This window comes from Cetorhinus maximus, unplaced genomic scaffold, assembly GCF_964194155.1.
Source record: "Cetorhinus maximus unplaced genomic scaffold, sCetMax3.hap1.1 HAP1_SCAFFOLD_154, whole genome shotgun sequence".
NCBI classification, from domain to species: domain Eukaryota; kingdom Metazoa; phylum Chordata; class Chondrichthyes; order Lamniformes; family Cetorhinidae; genus Cetorhinus; species Cetorhinus maximus.
Window position 1 is genome coordinate 483812 of NW_027596144.1, and position 17502 is coordinate 501313.

The 17502-nt window shown below is 45.8% G+C and overlaps 1 long non-coding RNA gene across 2 annotated transcripts; it reads left to right on the forward strand.

Annotated features, from left to right (window-relative positions):
• The first annotated feature begins 304 nt into the window (after window positions 1-304).
• Window positions 305-15839, forward strand: LOC144672934 (uncharacterized). 2 transcript variants are annotated; one of them, XR_013574211.1, is made up of 4 exons: window positions 305-440; window positions 4854-4970; window positions 12223-12462; window positions 15364-15839. It is a non-coding gene; the product is annotated as an uncharacterized LOC144672934 (long non-coding RNA). The 2 variants fall into 2 exon arrangements; XR_013574210.1 differs by lacking the exon at window positions 4854-4970.
• Window positions 15840-17502: the final 1663 nt, after the last annotated feature.

The following is a 17502-nucleotide window of genomic DNA, read 5'->3' on the forward strand; positions in this document are numbered from 1 at the left end:
GAATTGGAGAGGATAGATGTGAGGAATGTGTTTCTGATTGTGGCGAACCCCAAAGCGGGGGCCATAAATGTCAAGATAGTCACGAATAAATCCAATAAGGGTTTGAAAACAAGCTTCTTTACCCAGAGAGCGATTAGAATATGTGATTTTCAGCTACACGGAGTGGTTGTGGTGAATAGCACAGATGTATTTAAGGGGAAGCCAGGGGAACGTGTGAGGGAGAAAAGGAATCGAAGGATACGGAGATAAGTTGAGATAAAGCTGGGGTGGGAGGAGGCCCTTGCGGAGCCTAAACACTGGCTCAGAGCTGCTGGTCTGAATGGCCTGTTTCAGCGTTGTAAATTCTCAGTAATTCTGTTTAAAAGATAAGTGAGACAAATTTACTTTACAAATAAACAGAGAGAGGAATAAGCGTGACCTCGCATTCAGAGAAATTCCAGGTCAATGCCTGATTGGAACTGTCGTGTTTGGCCTTGGTGAAGAGCCGGAGCTGGCCATTGGTGTGCTGGAACGGCAGAGGGAAGGGCTGGCCTGTGCTTGTGGGCCTTCAAGCACGGAGATGGCTTGTTACTGCGGGGGGGAGGAAGTGCTGTTGGTTTTCGGATACAGCTGTTAAGAATGTGGAGCTGAAAGAAACCTCTTATGAGGGAGGAAACCGGGATGGAATGCGATGCCCTCCCAGTGCTGGGCCGAAGCCAACAGCTGGGCCTCGCTCCGCACAGGCCCTCTCCTGCACTCTCTCAGCCAGCCTGCAGCAAGAGACCCCACAGGCATTAACCCTGTCATTCCACTGGCACTGCTTACTCATTCATTTAAAAGCTGCGGCGTTGCCTGCAAGTTGCTTTTTAACCCCTTGAGGGACCTGATGTGGAGAAGTCAGAATGTGGGCTCGTGTCTGTCGGTTGTTTTGGAGGATTTTTTTTTTTTTTTCCCAGACCCTCTGGTTTGCGCTGACTGGGATTCCAGCCAATGGTACTGAGCTACACAGCTCAAGAATGTCCCTGGCTTGATCCTGTGCCTCTGGCTTTGCTGAAAAACACAATCATTGACTTCAGTGTCACTCACAGCCGCTCACTGTCGCTGGCACCCGTTGGAAGGCGAGTGCAGGAGCTCAGGCAGGGTGCACGCTAAAGCTGGATAACCTGCTGACATATCACCCATTTAGTATTGGAGCACTGCCACTATCTGCGGCAGCCCAAGGAGTGTCAATGCCTTCAGGAGAAGTGGGGGTGGGGCGGGGGAACGCCGGAATCTCACTCTCTGGGTATCTGATGACCGTCAGCAGTATAGAATTTCACACCCCTTCAAGACCAGGTGACCAGAGCAAAAACAGCTTTAACAGAGCCCATTTGGGGTTGGAAATGTGCAGGAGTTAAAGAGGAGAAATATTCCATTCCTTTTATTTAAAAACAGAATATTTTCTTGAGGTGAAGGGGGGGAAAGGGGTATTTAGTGCTGAGGAATGGAACATTTGACTTAATATCAGCGCTAAGGACTCTAAACTCAGGCAGACGCAAGACAAGAGATCCTTTTGTCCTGGTCAAACAATGTGCCTGAGCCTCAACCTCACAAGTATGCCCCCTAGTGCCCAAATCTGGACTTTTGGCCACTGTCCATCTGAAAAGTTAGTACCACATTGAAGGGGCTTTTGTGTAACCTATCAGGGGCTTTCATGCAAGTGATGATGGGTGGATTTGAAAGCAGGTGCCCGAAGGTGAAAACCCAGCCTCTATCCCATTGCCCCCATTCAGCTTTGTTTGAAAAAGTGCAGCCAACGCTGGGTAACTTGAATGAAATCCCAGCTGTGGGCCATATCAAACAACTGAGTCTGAATTTCGTGGCATTTGTAAAAGACTTGCATTTATATAGCCCCTTTACAATCTCAGCACGTCCCGAAGTGCTTTTCAGCCAATGAAGTATTTTTGAAGAGCCTGTTACAATGTCAGCAGCAAATTAGTCCCATCAATGGCGATGTGATAATGGCTAGACAATCTGTTCTTTAGTGATGATAACTGACGGGATAAACGTTGGCCAAGAGAACTCCACCTATGAGGGCAGACGTCAAACTTTTATAAATTTTAACCAATTATAAATGGCATAAATCTCCTCAGAATGATGATGTGCTAATCAATTCAACTCAATTCTCTGGCGTCAGTCATTTGCATAATTATTCCCAGTCCCAGAGGCTGATTTGATTGGCTGCAGGAAGCCTGATATTGAGAATGGAAAATTGCAAGTTGGTGAAATTTCAAAGCATGTAGACAATTAAAAGGAGCTGTCAGAATAAAGAAAAAGACTTGCATCTTTCGCAACTTCAGGACACCTAAAGTGCGTTACAGCCAATTAAGCACGTTTTGAAGAACTTGGCAACCAATTTGTGCACAGCAAGCTCACGTGCACAGCAATGAAATAAATGATCAGACTATCTGGGATTGTCCAGAGCACTGCATAGAACTCCCTTTCTCTTCTTTGACAGTGCCTTGGGATATTTTACATTGATCTGAGAGGGCAATGGGGGCCCCTGGTTTAATGCATCATCCAAACAATGTGGCACTCCCTCAGCGCTGCACTGGGAATGTTGGCCTAGATTATGTGAGGTGAAGCTTGACCCCAAGGCCTTCTGACTGATAGATGAACAGCATTATGAACTGAGCCACAATGACAAACAAACAGCCCTGAAGATATTTTAAGTCATTGACAGCCTGGTAATCCAACTCAGCCTGGTCTTAAGTGACTCCAGCCCTGGAGTATGTGGTTGTCTCTTAATGGTGAAGGGAATAGCTGTGTTCTGGCTGACAGCCTGTTCCCACTGAATAAATTAGGGAGGACCAGGGTTACAATCCAGGGAACAAAGATTTCCCAGGCTTCTTTTCCCCAAAATTGGCCTGGATTTTTATCTAGTTTTTCACTTCTCGCAGGAGGTCATACAGTTTCAGGTGGTGCGGGGAAACTGTGAAGTCCCACAGTTGTGTGGAACGGGCTGGGTGGGTCTTTTCCCATCCATCAATGTTTTTAGTTCCTCATCGCTGCTTCTTGCCTACCCTGGTTCACTAATGCCTCTTAGGGAAAGAAAGCTGCATCCTTACCCAGGGAGGCCCACATGTGATTCCAGTTCCGCATCAATGAGATTGACACTTGACTGCTCTCTGAAGTGCCCTAGCAAGTCACTCCGTTATATCAAAACCACTGGGAGCACCTTTACCATACAGACTGCATCAGCTTAAAGAGAAGACTCACCATCAACCTTCTCAGGGCAACAAAGAGGGGCAATAAATACCAACTTTGCCAGCACTGCCTACATCCTGAGAACGAATTAAGAAAAGGTGCCATTATGGCACATGGCACAACTTTGTATCTGAGTAATGGTTGACCCAGTTCTACTGAAGACAGTTTGCTTTCGTGATCACAAGGCAGGTGCAACAAAGTCTTCATATGTGGAAGAGTGACATCTCATTGACCCCTGGATACCTTGGCATACCTTATTTCACCCAGTATCGCTAAAGGCATGACATGTGTGTTTCCAAAGAGCCATCTAACATGATGGCTAATCAGGCCTTCGCATGTCATACCTACGATGCTGGGCTTGTTGTCACGGTTTCCCTTAGAAGCAGGAGTTTCTGGACCAGGGATGGTCTGCCACGGGCAGTTATGTGCATCATTTTCTGAAGCTGCTGTGTGGTTAATGATGGGTGGGAACGGGACATCCCTCCTGTGGACCTCCACGTCTTCCAAGAAGCTAAAAGAGGAGTAGAGGGGGGGGCGGTGAACTCCCTTCGTGAAACCCATTTTGAAAATGGAAATGGAAGAAAGGTAAGGCAGAGCAATCAAATGGAACAGAAAATGAGGAACAACTGGCAAAGGCATTGCTGAATGATTGTTTTATGGGCCTTTTAAACATCGCTCTGTATCCAGCTCAGAAACTGGTAACTCTGGTCAGCCTGTACACCGACTGTACATCAGTGTCATCATGACCCAAAAAATAACATAGTAAGAATCGAGATGTCAACCCCGCTTTATTGAAAGAATACACTGAGCTCCTGCCTATAGTGGAAGAGGCTCACAGAGGCCCCAATCCCCGGGTAAGGGCATGGCCCCTTTAAGAACAAGAGAACGCCACCTATGTCTTTAAAAGGTAATTGCGACTGGAGGGGGGTGTTGGGGCAGGGGGTATTTTCCCCAGCTAACTGAATATAAAAGGGTGAGGTTCAAGAGAAGTAGGAAAGAGCTGAAGTAAGCATTGTGAGCTTGTTCTGTGTTGTGTAAATTCTAAAACCTGTTTGAAACTCGGACTGTTCCAGGACTGCTGTTTATTGGAGAAAGCAGATGGTAGGACTATGTAACGATATAGGTGAAAGTGCAAAATAACATTTACATGGATTATACTGGAACAGAGAGCTTATAAATATCAGGAAAATCTGAACAGGTTGGTGCTCTTTTCTCGAGAAAGGAGAAGGCTGAGAGGTGATCACATGCAGGTCTTTAAAATGAAAGGGAGTTTGACAGAGTGGACGTGGAGATGTTCCTATTTGTGGTGGAGTCCAGATTGCCTTGCTTTCTATAAGCAAGAGGTTTGCAGACCAGTCTCAGGTGTAATCAGCTTACAAAGAGCAGGCAGAAAAGGACTGGACACTGGGAGCCTCCTGTCTGTGAGACTCAGAAGCCACACTGGATAGTGCACTGCTGCTGGGACATCAGTACAGTTTGTACCAAAAGTATTTCCTGCGCAAAGGATACGGATATAAGTTAGGGTTATCAGTGATAACAAAATTGCTTATCTATCATTTTGCTTCCTTTCCTGAGACACAAACAGATAAGTAGAAAATTTTGACCTCACTATTTATACAATTTGTCAGAATCAAATTCCTATTTTTTCAAAACTGCAACATGAGGATACACTTCCTGGGGCCAAACATCCTGTGTGAGGAACTCCAGTCCGGATACAATTCTACCCACATCAGACATTGGACCAGGTAAGGTTCCACATTCACCAGACAAGGGTGTAGTTCCACGCTCCCCAGACAACAAGGGTGCAGTTCCACGCTCCCCAGACAATAAGGGTGCAGTTCCACCCTCAGCAGACACAAATATTGAGTGAGGGGATGTTGGGCGAGGGGATGTTGGGCGGGGAATGTTGGGCGAGGGGATGTTGGGCGAGGGGATGTTGGGTGAGGGGATGTTGGGTGAGGGGGCGTTGAGCGAGGGGATGTTGGGCGAGGGGTTGTTGGGCGAGGGGGTGTTGGGCGAGGGGATGTTGGGCGAGGGGGTGTTGGGTAAGGAGCTGCTAGAATGGGTTACCCAGCATCAACTGCCATTTGTGAAGAGAGTTCCAAACTTCTCCCATCCTTTGTGTGCAGAAGTGATTCCCAAGTTCACTCTTGAAATGACTGGCCCCAATTTTTAAGCAATGTCCTCTCATCCTAAATTCCCCAACGACTGGAAATAGTTTGTCAATTGACTCGATCAGTTCCCCTTAACATCTTGAAAACTACGATAAAATTAGCTCTTAATCTTATAAATTGGAGGGTATACAACCCTAGTTTATATAAACTCTCCTCACAATTTAATCTTTGGTGTCCAGGTATTATTCTAGTAAAGCTACACTACATTCCTTCCAACTGTAACATATCATTTCTAAGTTGCAATGGCCAAAACAGGACACAGTTAAATTCTGTCACACTTCACCCCCTTTCCCCTAATCTGTACTCCCTGCAGTCTAGTGACTTTAGAAGGCTCCTGTGTTTCGACCCAGTTTTAGTCGTTCCATTCATTATGCAGCCAGCGAACTCAATCAATCTCCTGTCTGAGCAATAAGCGTTACTCTGTTCATTCCTTCCCTCTCCAGCTGACATTTTCTCTTTAACAACTTGCCTCTCCTGTCAAAAATAATCCCCTTGTTCCAAAAAAAAAGTGAGAGGAAAACATATCAATGGAGTGGATGGTGTTAAATTGAAAATTAACAACCAACATTAGAGTCATTAGGTGAAGCCTAGTATGGATGTGTGTAAGGAAAAGCATGTTTGAAGGGAAATGCAGAGGGTTACACTCCAGGACTGGTGTCATAGAGCTTTATTAAAAAACATCATTCTTGGAATGTGGGCATTTCTGGCATTTATTGCCCATCCCAGAGAGGTTGGTAACCTTCAGTTCACCCAGGCATTGTGCTGAGCAAGTATATTTGTTTTAAATGTATGCTTCAAGGTGAATTTCTTGTTATAAATGGATGAAATAAAGTCTGTGTTTGAGGGTTGTTGCTGCATTGTCTGCGGCCACGTTGAATGGCCCATTGGTAGATAACCATGGACAGTTACCATAGAAACCATTGGATTGCATAGTTTAATGCATGTTGGCTCTATTCTAGTTCCATTCTGTTTATTCGAAACACCTCGGTTTATATTTGATATCTGGGGTCTTCTCCTTGAAACCCCCCCTCCCCAACCCCACCCCACCCACTCCTTGCCAGAAAAAGCAAACACTGGGGTTAATACCTGGCCCCCAATACTTGATGACTAGATTCAAACATGCAGATTGAGTAGCAGACTGAGCTGTCAGTGCCCAGAGCTGTGCACTGCAACATGCGTTAGTGCTTCTTTTAGTAGGTAGTCTATCAGTAAATTGAGGTAGGGCAATGGTATGTGAAGCATGCTTGGGGCAAACATTGGATCTATGGTTCCCAAAGCTCTCCAGCACTAGGGGTTTTCCTTATCGCATGTTTGGGTCTGTTGTAGGCTAATAACGAGGGATTGATTGCTGTAATTAGTCAACAACTTCATTATCATTGTAATATGCAACCACCAGCAATTCCTATGTTCAATAGAAAGAATTGGAAGGGCCAGGCATTAAAGCGGTCCCTTATCCTGTTTGTGTGCATAGCACAGCCCTCCCTATCTCCGCAACCTCTTCCACTCCTACAGTCCTCTGGGGTTTCTGCACTCCTCCAATTCTGGCCTTGTGCGCATTCTCAATATTTATCACCTCCCCACTAGTGGCTGTGCCTTCAGCTTTCTCGGCCCTAAGCGCCGAAATTCCCTCCCTAACCCTCTCTGCCTCTCTGTCCTCCTTTAAGATGCTTCTTAAAACCTTCCTCGATGACTAAGCTTTTGGTCATCTGTCCTAATATCTCCTTTTGTGGCTTGGCGTCAATTGTTTCTGCTCCTGTGTAGCGCCTGGTGATATTTTTCTCGGTTCCTGGTGCTGTATAACTGCAAGTCGCTGCGGTAGAACTGAGTGGGGAGGTTGGGGTTAATGAAAATTGTAGACTGGAGCTGTGCAAGTGCCAATGGGAGGGGAAGGGCTGAACTCCTTGGCTTGGAGACTGAGCTGGATACATTTCACCCTAGGTGAATTACTGAAAGGAAATGACAGCATCTCATTTTTTTTTGTCACAGGGATACATAAATCATCTTTCAAGTAGATTTGTTGATGCCTGTATCAGAATAGACCATTGTTTTATACAGACATCCTGTTGCAGCTGTTCAGCTTTATCCAGCAGTTAACCCTCTCAGCTCTTGCTGAAGCACCACATTTTTTCTTTTGCTTGCAATTTTTATTATAAAAACCCCCGTGCCGATTTTCTCCTCTTCCCCATCTGAAGTTGTTGGTGCCGGTCGCCCTCTCTGCTTCTCTCCGTCCTTAAAAGGCTCAGTTCATTCAGCAGGGGAGAGGGGTGGGGGGGGGGGGGGGAGGGGAGGAGAGGGGAGGGGAGGGGAGCAGAGAAAACTGGCGGACAAAGGAGAGAGGAGGAGGATCGCGTGGGGGAGAAAGGAGGACTGAATGAGTTTCCTTTCCTTTCCGTTCTGAGATGTGCCGGCTCTGATTGGCGGCCGGTGTAACAATCTGCTCCGGGCTTCGACATGAGTTGATACAGCTGGGAATAGAATGCAAAATGGCACAGATGTGGGGGGGATGGGCAGGAGGGGGAGCCTTCTGAATTTGGCTCTGAGATACCAAGCAAGAGCTGAGCACCATCACCACACTGGATCCTGTTGAAAGAAATCTGACAGCCTTGAGATGCCAAGGGTGTAAATGGAAAATGTGCAGTTCAGAGGTTCCAAAATTAAAGGGAATTAAATGTTTCTCCGCCCAACCCCCAACCCTTCAAATAGAGTTGCCAACTCTCCTGGAATGAACTGGAGGCTCTGGGAAGTAAACATTGATCTCCAGGGCATTGCTACCCTAGAGAAAAGCCAATGAGGATAATTGGGGTTAAAAAGGTGTGGTTTAAAAAAAAATCTCCAGGATTTGTCTCTATGTCCAACTTGTCCAACCAGAGAAACCTCCAGGAATAGTCCAACCAGAGTTGGCAACCCTTTCTCCAACAAGGCATGACATGTCAGTGAGGAGCTTTCTCAGAGACAAGAATGTGGACTCCAAGGTTACGGAGGTAATTTAACTAGATGAGATTAAAGGATGGAGAAATTTGATTTTCCACATCTGGAGTTGGGGATGTGAAGCAAACTCCCAGCTGTGTCAAGAAGGTAAATATGGTAAAACCCAACCAGAAAGAAAGAAGATAGAACGTTCAATTCTATAATGTCTTTCAAGATCTAAGGACATCTCAAAATCACTCCCCAGTCAATGAAGTGTCTTTTTAAGTGTATACACTTCAGCAGCTAATCTCCCCACAGCAAGATCCCAAAAACAGCAATCTGATAATGACCAGATAAACTGTATAACTAACGCTGGTTGACGGATAAATATTGACCAGGACACTAGGGAGAATGCCCCAATGCCCCTGCTCTTTTTTGCTATGGGATTTTTCATGCCCACTTCAGAAGTCAAACAGGGCCTCAGTTTAAGAGATTGAATCGGGAGATCAGGTGGCTCATGGTACATGTGGAACTTGCAAGGAATGCTGGAACATTACCCTACTTACCCATCCTGCTTTCTATCCACAAGAGACATGAAATAGATGTGATAGGTCAAATTTATAGGTTCTAAAAGGCTCCTGCTAATTTCCATCCCCTCACTTCTCTTCCCTGCCCAAGGTACTGATTATTTGGGGATCTGAGTCCCGATGGGACCAGGTGCTGCCTCTTTCCAGTGGCTGTCTCTTCCATGGTGCCCTAGATGATGAGCCTTTGGCCAGGGAGCAGGATGAGCATCATGGCCATGCCCTGATTCCACCTTCACTTGATCACCATACCCACCTGGAAGATGCGGTCTCAGTTTAACCTTTAGTTCAAAGGACAGTCAAGGATTGGCCTCTCTAATTTTGCAAGCAGATCCAGAAGGGGCGATGGGGTGGGTAAGGCCAGGATGATACTGATAACAGTGTTTTATTTCTAGGTTTCAAACTTGTAAACTGGGATTTGAACTCAGGTTCATTAGTCCAGGCCTCTGGATTACCAGTCCAGTAATGTAACTATTACACTACTGTACCTATCCTACTCAACATGGGATCTTCTTAATTTCACCGGTGGCCAATCTGTAGCTCATCCATGCCCATTGGGTGCCAGAAGTGGACAAATATTACATTCCCCAGCAATGACACTCCTTCACAAACAAATTGCACTTAACTGGTGCCTTATACAGGGAGTAGATAAGGGATTTGGGGGGTGGATAGTGTTGCCAATTCTGACTGGATGTATTCCTACTGGTGTCATTTCATGACCTCCTATCCGCTGGCTGAGAATTGTAAAACATTGTTCGGTGGGCGGGGGGTGCGGGGCACAGTCTCAGGATAAGAGGACAATCATTTATGACTGAGATGAGGGGAAACTTCTTCACAAAAAGGATTATGAATCTTTGGAATTCTCTAACATAATAATACCCCATAGGGTTGTGGATACTCAATCGTCGAGTATATTTAAGGCTGGAATAGATGGGTTTTTGGTGTCTCAGGGAATCAATGGATACGGGGAGGGGGCAGGAAAGTGGAGTTGAAGCTCAGGATCACCCATAACTGTATTGAATGGCGGAGCAGGCTTGATGGGCCGTATGACCTCCCCCTGCTCCTAACTCTTGTGTTCTTGTGTTATGTACCTCCAGCCACCCCACCCACCCTCCCGCCATTGGTTACAAGCTGTATATCGTCATGGCGCTCTGCCTTCCTACCAATTGGAAAGCAAACAGACTCTTCCCTTACCTGATTGACTGACAGTCAAGAATCATCCAAACATTCCTTTTTCCCATGTCCAATATTTTTATAATTAATGAACAAAACAACAACTGGTATCTTATAGTGCCTTTAATGAAATAAACCATCCCAAGGCACTTCATAGGAGTATTATAAAGCTAAATTTGATAGTGTTCAAAGATTGCACAATGATCTTACCCCTGGCATTTTTCTCACAGCAGTGCCCTAGAGGTTAATCTTTAATTCCTGGAGACTGCAGGGCAATCCTGGAGGAGTTGGTAACCCTAGGGGAGTGGTGGAGGCTGAGCAGGAAGTAGGAGAGGTTAGGGGAGGTGTCGAAATGCAGGGTAAATCTTGAGGAGGATGTTGAAGATGTGAAGAGAGGCCAGGAGGAAAAGAGGTTCAAGCAGAGACCTCCTGAGCGTACAGGAGCCATGGGGAGGAACTGAATCAGTAACGGAGTGAGGGGAGGATGAGTATCTGCAGGACAATGCACAATGCAAGCTGAGACATGAGGTTGGAACAAAGAAATCCACTAGAAAAGATATTGCTCGACTTATCTTATAAGCCCAAACATGTCCTACTTATTGGTGGCTACAATTTAAATACTAAAAGTACTGAGTCAAGCGGGTGACCTAATACCAGGCATGTCTTGGCTGAGAGCCCTGTACTTGCATTCATTCTAGTTTATCAACTAGTAACCATTTCACTTAAAATGTTCGAGGAGCAATCTTCAAGTTCCGGGAATAGTTACATTTGCAAACTTACAGACAAGGCTGAAGGAACAATAAGTATTGTATTCACACTGGCTGTTCTGTGTAAATAACGTTACAGGGTGTGCTTTATACAAATGTGAAATGTCTCACACGCACAGGCCGCAGGACACTGAGACCAATTGTATTGACCTTATTTCCTCCATTACACCAGGGACTACATTTTAAGATAAAGGGCGCTTTGGAATATCCTGAGCTGGTAAAAGGTGCCGTATAAATGCAAATCGTTTTTTTTTTAACAGGTGGATTTTCTGAGATCAGCTAATTCAGCACAGGCTGCAAATCAAAGCCTGGGCCTTTTCAGATCTGTGTAGTTCAGCTCCCCACTGGATGGGCCTTAACTAAAAGTGAAAAGTACAAAATTCATAACCAGGTGCTAATGTTGCACCTAGCGAAGAACTGTTTTGATGATTGAAAACCTTTCTACAATAAGGCTCTCTCAGTGGTCCAGAGAGTAGTTTAAACATATCAGGCCACAAGAACGCCTTGAGTTTTAGTTCTGAGCCTGTGTTGAAACTTTCACAACCTCTGGACTCTCCCAAAGAGCTTTCCAGTCAATGCAGGTGCCCAGGGGTAAATGCCAGAATCTACCCTGATGAACTGACCCTGAAAATGTGCAGCCAACCAAGGTTTTGGGTAACATTGACACCATCTGATCAGTGTGTAAAAGGAAGTAACTGGTTCAGAATTTCTTTTACCCGGTAAAAGAAAGAATAGACAGAAATTGCATTTATATTGCAGCTTTCACCACCTCAGGACACCACAGTGCAGTTTTTCAAGAGGCAAGGTACTTTTGAAATGTACTCCTCATTGTCCCAGGAAACATGACAGCTCATTTGCATACAACAATGTCCTTCAATTAGCAATGTGATAATGACCAGATAATCTGTTTACGGTGGTGTTTGTGGAGGAATAAATATTGGCCAGGACACCGGGGAGAACACCCCTGCTCCCCTTCGAGTAGTGGCTAGGGGATCTTTTGTGTCCACCTGAGAAGACAGATGGGACCTCTGCTCAACGTCTCATCCAAAAGACAGTGCAGCACTCTCTCAGTGGTCTTTCTAGCGGAGAGGGGCCAACAGTTTGTCACGTGGGGTCTCAGTTAGATTAGCACCAGACTTTTATGTTCATTTATATTTGTTGATGGGATGTGGGAGATCACTGGCAAAGCCAGCATTAATTACCCATTCCTAATTGCTCTGTTGGACAAGGAGCTGTAAACAATACCGTTGTGCAGAGGTTGTGGTATATTACAGAGTGTGTGCACACAGTGTATTTTGGGTGAAATTGTTTGTTAATAAACACACCAAAAATGGTGTACTATATGTAGGTCAGCCTTGGGGCACTCTGAACTTAACAATTGCCTTTCTCCAGCCCACAGCTCCCTTTGGAGCCGCCTGCACAGTACAGCCAGATCTAAGAAAGCCAGTCATTGTTTCGCTGCCATGTGATTCCCTTTTAATGGAAAGCAGAGTCGCAGTGTGAAATAAATCCACAAAACAAGCATGAAGCACAGAGTGAAGGAGTGAGAGAGTAAGAAGGAAACAAAGAGGGAGAAAGAGGAAAAACAAAGAGAAAAGGAGAAAATCAGAAGCTTGGAAGCAAGCGCTGAAGGTACAGAGGAATCTGAACAACACAAGGCCATTGAGCCCTTCGAACATGTTACAGGAGAACGAGTGGAGGCTATTCAGCCTTTTGAGCTTGCTCCACCATTAAATTAGATTGTGGCAGATCTGTACCTCAACTCCATTTGCCCATCTTCATTCCATATCCCTGATACTCTTACCCAACAAGGTGGGAGCTAGTCAGAGAGAGACTGGTTAGGAAGAGTTGGGTCAGACAGATAATGAAACATAGACAGCCTCAGCTGAAAATAATTGTTTTACCATCTAACATCTCTCTTCTTCTTTCTGCTTCTCCCATTTTATCTGAGGTCGCCACAACGCTGGTTGATAACCCTTCTGCATCTCCTCCTGTCAGTCACCCATTCCTCTTCCTATCTTGCTACATTCAAGTCTCGTGCCACCACATCTTTCCATCTGGTCTTAGGCCTTTCTCTTCTCCTACTTGCTGGTAGTCCTATCTCCATTACTCGTCTCACCACATTTCATCTCTTTCTCGGCAACTGATGACCATACTATTTTAATCTTCTCAGCTACTTTCTTCGAAGCTCCCAATTCAATGTTCCCATAATTTTCACTGACCCCCCTGAAGTGCTGGTTCCCGATTTTGTCCTCTCGTCACTCCACAGATCCATCTCTGTATCTGCATCCAGTCACTATTCCTCTCTTCTTGATGGTGCCCAAGTTCCTGCACCATATAAGGCGGGTTCACAACTGTCTTGTAGATTCTTCCCTTTGCTTTCAGCGATACTTTCCCTATCACAACACTCCATTGCACTTCTTCCAATCCTTCCAACCAGAGCTAATCTGTTGCTTAATTTCCATTTCTTTACTTCCATCTTCTGTCACCACTGACCCCAGGTACTTGAAACTATTCACTTTCTCCAAGTCTTAACCCAAATTCTTTGCACGTTCACTCTGATGCTCTTCCCCAGGTTCAAATTGACAGTACATAAATTGGGTCTTTGGTCTACTGATCTTCATAACCTTGGCTTCCAGTGTTTTTCTGCAATTCTCCGGACATACAGCCATTCTCAGCATCCCCACCACGTAGCTCAATGATATCTGTAAACACCATTGACCAGGGCACTTCCTGCCTCACTTACTCAGTTAGAACATCCATGACAATCAGGAAGAAGGGGCTCAGTGTCGATTATTGTTATAATCCAACTTTGGCTTTGAAACTCTCGCTCTCCCCCACACTGCTTTTTCCCTCTTTGTCTGGCACTCCTTGTACATGTCCTGTAATTGTCATATGTACTTCTCCTCAAGAGTTCTAGTATATCTCCAGACTTCCTCCCTAGGCTCCCAGTCATAAACCTTCCCTAGATTAATGAATACAATCTTCATGTTGCATTAGCCTTCCCGGTATTTCTCCATCATTTGTCTCAAAATAAAATGGCATCGGTGGTGCTTTTTCTGGCCATGAATCTGAACTGACCTTGGTGGATTTCCACTGTTTTTCTCAGTCTCACATCTCTGTGCTGCCTATTTTCTTGCTTGCAAATTAAAAAAAAAAACAGCCAATAGCAAACAAGAATGGTACAAGATGCCACCAGTGGTGTGAAAATTGGGAGTATCTCACCCATACCACTTTAGGCTTGAAGACCTTGTTAGCCTGGCAACCTGTACCCTTAAAGGGATAATGGTAGGAGACAGTCTGATGTCCTGGTACAGAGACCAATGGCTCGCCTGGGAACTCTGTTTACAAATTCAATCGGACTGTTGGGGTGAGTTGACTGCAGTAGAGGTGAATTCTGGAATTGAGCGTCTTCTCAAAATTAAAGAAAGGACTTGCATTTATGATGAAACGCCTTTCACAACCTCAGTGCTTTTCAGCCAATGGAGTTTTTTTGAAGCGTGGTCACTGTTAAAATGTTCGAACGTGGCAGCCAACTGGCACACTGAAAGATCCCACAAACAGAATTGTAATAACGACCAGAAAATCTGTTTTAGTGATGTTATTGAAGGATAAATATTGGTCAGGGCACCGAGGAGAACTCTCCTGCTCTTCTTTGAAATATGACATGGTATTTCTCATGACATGACCTGGGAGAGAGGTAGGGCCTTGGTTTAATGTTTCATCTGAAACACGGCACCTCTGACAGTGTAGCACTCTCCCAGTACTGCACTGGTGGGTCAGCTTTGCTTTGACATTTCATCTTGATTTGTTTTTCAACTTTCTCCCCCAGTAAAAATGCAGCTTTGGTTTGGGGTGCAGCTGGGGTACAGTGACAGCGCCAAATTTCCTACCGAGGTGGTTAGGCTAAAATCAACAACAAGCACTTTTCAGGAGGCGGTCATTGGACAGCGATCAGGTTTGGGAAGCCTGGCTGATATTCCCTTCAGAGCAAGTTGCCAAAAGGCTGCTGTTGAAACTGCAGTCCAGCATGAATCTGGTCCTCCAAGGGTGAAAGAGAGTGTTGTCAACACTCCCCCATTTGACTGGAATCCTCAGGGATTAAAAATGAAATGCCTGGACGCTATTGCAAGCAAAATCCAGGAGGAAAATGATTGGAAATAAGGCTGTTTGACCGTCAAGAATCACCCAAATGATAAAAATGCTGGTCGAGCCAGCACCGCCCACGTCTCATGAAAGAATTTTTTAAAAATTGAGTAATGAGAAGTCTACTTGTTTCACAATGAGTTTGGACGTGCTGGGTGACCAGTGGTTGGAGAGTGGGTGGGTGTGGGGGGGGGTGATATTTTGAGACAGGTAATCACGTGACGAAACCCCCTCAGAATATGTCCAACCAAGATTTGGCAACCCCAGTTCTGTGAGAGGTTTCAAAGGTTGTAGGAACCATGTGTCCTTTCCATCCAGTTGTGCTCTGTCATTGTACGATGTGTATTGCTTTCATAACTCACAAGTGTCTTACTGTTCTTTTCATAGATGTGCCTGCGGACATACTGCACTCTTATCTCCGCAACCATCTCAGAACATACTCTTTGTTTTTCTTTCTTCTCATGGAAAGTCCGGTCTCCTCCCTGGTGAGGAGAAGGGTGTCAGACTAGTCTCACACTATGCAGATCAGTGCATCTTTAACCCCTTCCAATGACACCATGAACGCAGATCAGCTCCAGACTCCACTACTGCAGCGTCACCCAGGCTGGTCTCCCATCCTCCGTAAACTTCCGCTCATCCAAAACTCTGCTGTCAGTATTCTAACTTACACCAAGTCCCGTTCGCCTAGTCACCCCTTGCCCGCTGACATACATACACTGGCTCCTGCTTCGCCAATGTCTCAGTTCAAATTCTCATCCCTGTGTTCAAATCCTCCCATGGTCTCGCCTATCCGTCTACCTGTAACCTTCTTCAGTACCACAGCCTCCCCCCAAATTCTCCATCCATCTAGCTCTTGCCACTTGTGCACCTGCCACCCCCCCCACCCCCATCCCCCCACCCCCCTGACAACACCCCCACCCCCGCTCTGCAATTGTGACCATGTCTTTACAAACTAGAATTCCTTCCCTAAAATTCTCCACTTTCCTTAAAACCTGTTTCAAACCAAACTTTTGGTCACCCTTCCTAATGTCTCCCTCAATGTCTCAGCATCCATTTCTTTTCAATTTGACTTCTGTGCAGCATCTTCAGTTGTTTTCCTAAATCAAAGATGCTATACAGGTGAAAATGGTTGATGTTTTTATGTGGGTGCGTGCACATTTGCATGTATATATGTGTGCCTGTATATGTTTTATTGGGTGTTTGTGTGTATCTATATGCGTGTGTTTGTGTTTCTGCGTGTGTGGCAGGTCATTATCTCACCGCTGCTTATGTGATCTTGCTATGTGCAAGTTGCCTGTCAGGTTGCCTGACAACAGTGACTGTACTTCACAAGTACTTCATTGGCTGTAAAGTGCTTTGACACATTCTCAGGAAAGCACTACAGAATTGCAGATATTTTCTTTCTTTCTCGTGTGTACCTTTGAGTCTGTTTGGATACTGAGAGGATGTTTCCCCTCATGGGAGAGACTAAAACTAGGGGACACAGTTTAAAAATAAGGGGTCTCCCATTTAAGACAGAGACGAGGAGAATCTTTTTCTCTGAGGGTCGTGAGTCTTTGGAATTCTCTTCCCCGGAGAGCGGTGGAGGCAGAGTCAATGAATATTTTTAAGGCAGATCTAGAGAGGTCCTTGACTTAACAAAGGAATCAAAAGTAATTGGAGGTAGACAGAGAGTGGAGTTGAGGCCACAATCAGATCAGCTGTGATTTTGTTGAATGGTGGGGCAGGTTCAAGGGGCCGAATGGCCTACTCCTGCTCCTACTTTGTAAGTTCATTTGTATATTTATTTGTGTGTATATATGCGTGACTTTATGAGCACAGGTGTGCGTGTGTGTCTCTGTCGGCATGGCCACAATTTTCTGTCCCGAAGGCGGGCGTGGTCCTGACCTGGACGGGGGTGAAATTGGGTGAGAGATGACGTCGGGAGAGTGTCCCAACGTTGTCGGGCGATGTTAAGCTCGGCGGGCGCAGGCAAAACTCGAAAGAGCGCCTGCCGACAATTAAGTGAGTAATTAATGTCCCAATTGTCAGCGATTTCTCGTGGCCCGTCCAACCTTACAGCTGGTGGACAGGCCAATCGGCTAGACGGGCTTCACATTTCTGATGAAATGCCATCCAAGGGCGGGATGAAATCTCCATTAGGACTTAGGACTTAAAATAAGAAGAAATATCTGGGGAGATTTTTTTTAATGAGGTCTGCTTTCAGGTGCTTGATGGTGCTGCACGGACATTATTTGCAGCATTCTTGGGCTTTGTTCTCTTATTTACAGGTCTGCAGCTCCCTGAGGCAGCTGTCCTGTCTTCAGGGAGCTTCCTCGAAGCACTCACCCGCGCCCATGGTAACGTCAGCGCCAGGCCCCCTTCCCGGCCATTGCGGAGCTGCCGCTCACGCTCAGCGGGGCCTGTATTGACCCCCCCCCCACCGCCCAGCGTGAAATCACAGGCAGAGGGCTGATCGCGAGCGGCGGCACCTTTCCCAGCCACTCCCGAGCCCACCCATTGCACCCGCCCACCGAACTCGAAATT